Raw genomic sequence first — 1,918 nt, forward strand, 5'->3', positions numbered from 1 at the left:
TTCAAATTCAACCCCTTCCTTACCCTTAGAGATTGACTCATCATCTTTCTCACAAGGTTTAAGAGTGGGTTTTTTAATAACCTTACCACTGCGAAGAGTGATGACTGATTTGACTTGATCCATGTGTTGACGTCTAGAACTACTTGCATTTGCATTGTATTGCCCCTTGGGATTTTGCTGTGGTTGAGATGGAAACTTACCTGTCTCTTGAAAATTGAGAGCAGATGTGAATTTTGCAAGAGTATCTTTAAAATCTATTATGCTTTGAGCAAGTTGAGTGTTGATTGTCTCTTGCTTTTCAATGAATGCATACAAAGTTTCCTCAAAATTTCTTGTAGGAGGTGGAGCATGAGGAGGTACATATCCATGATAATTTTGGAAATTATGGTGTGCTTGAAACTGTGGTTGTGAAGTTTTTGCATTGTCACTCTTCCAACTGAAATTTTGGTGATTTCTCCAACCAGGGTTGTATGTTTGCAAATATGGGTTATGATTGGGCCTTTCGAAACTGTTTAAAGCATGGGCTTGTTCATGGAGACATTCCTTAAAAGAAGGCAAGGTTGGACAATTACTAGTTAAGTGTTCATTTGTTTCACATATTTGACATACAATGTTTTCAATAGATTTAAATTGACCACTCTTTTTCAATTCTAGTGCCTCGACTTTTCTAGCTAAAGATGCAAACTTGGCTTGAAGGTCATGATCTTCCCTAAGGTTGTACATACCTCCACTAGATGTATGAGGTTGAGTTTTACTCGGTGCCTCACAAGTACCCGCGGTGTTCCAATTTTGAGCATTTTCAGCTAACAAGTCTAAGTACTGCATTGCTTCATCAGGGTCTTTATCTTCAAAAGTTCCATTGCACATCAATTCAACCATTTGCCTATCTTTAGGTGTTAACCCTTCATAGAAATGTGAAACCAATCTCCATGTTTCAAAACCATGATGAGGGCAAGTACTAAGCAAGTCTCGATACCTATCCCAACATTGGTAAAATGTTTCTCCTGGTTGTTGAGTGAAAATGGTGATTTATCTCTTGAAAGAGTTTGTTCTATGAGATGGGAAAAACTTCTTCAAAAAATGTTGTTGCATTTCATCCCAAGCACGAATGGATCCTGGTCTTAAATTTTGTAGCCATGTTTTAGCTTTATCTTTTAATGAAAAAGGAAAGAGCTTTAATCTGATGGTGTTCATGCTACAATTTAAATTATTATATGTGTTGCAGACCTCTTCAAATTCCCTTAAATGCAAGTATGGATTTTCCAATTCTAAGCCATGAAAAGAAGGTAAAAATTGAATAATACCTGGTTTAAAATTAAAATGAGATGCATCAGGAGGAAAAACTATGCATGATGGTGCACTTGTTCTTGTGGGATTCATGTGGCCTCTAAGTGTTCTAGCACGGTTATTCTCATTATTTTCATTATGAAGTGATTGATTATCTTCTTCAGCCATATTTTTTGAAAATGATGAGGATACCCTACAAAGTCTACCACTTGCTGTACGTGACCACACTCTCATGCACGTGTAGGAATAGAATAAAAGGAAAAAGAAAACAAAAGAAGAAGAAACAAGAGAAAAGAAACAAAGTTATATACAAGAAAAGTGAAAAGTGAAAAGAGAAAATAAAATAAATATTATAATTTATACAAAACTTACCTTCCCGGCAACGGCGCCAAAAACTTGACACGACGAAAAGATTGATGTCTTCTCCCAAGTGCAGGAGTGTCGAAGTAATAAATAACCCGGCAAGACCGGGGTCGAACCATAGGGAGGTTATTTGTACAAATTATAAATAACAATAATACAACAACAACAACAACAACAACAACAATAATAATAACAACAACAATAATAATAATAATAATAATAATAATAATAATAATACTAGTAGTAGTAGTAGTAGTAGTAGTAGTAG

This window comes from Populus euphratica, unplaced genomic scaffold (genome assembly GCF_000495115.2).
Source record: "Populus euphratica unplaced genomic scaffold, PopEup_1.0 scaffold339.1, whole genome shotgun sequence".
NCBI lineage: Eukaryota > Viridiplantae > Streptophyta > Magnoliopsida > Malpighiales > Salicaceae > Populus > Populus euphratica.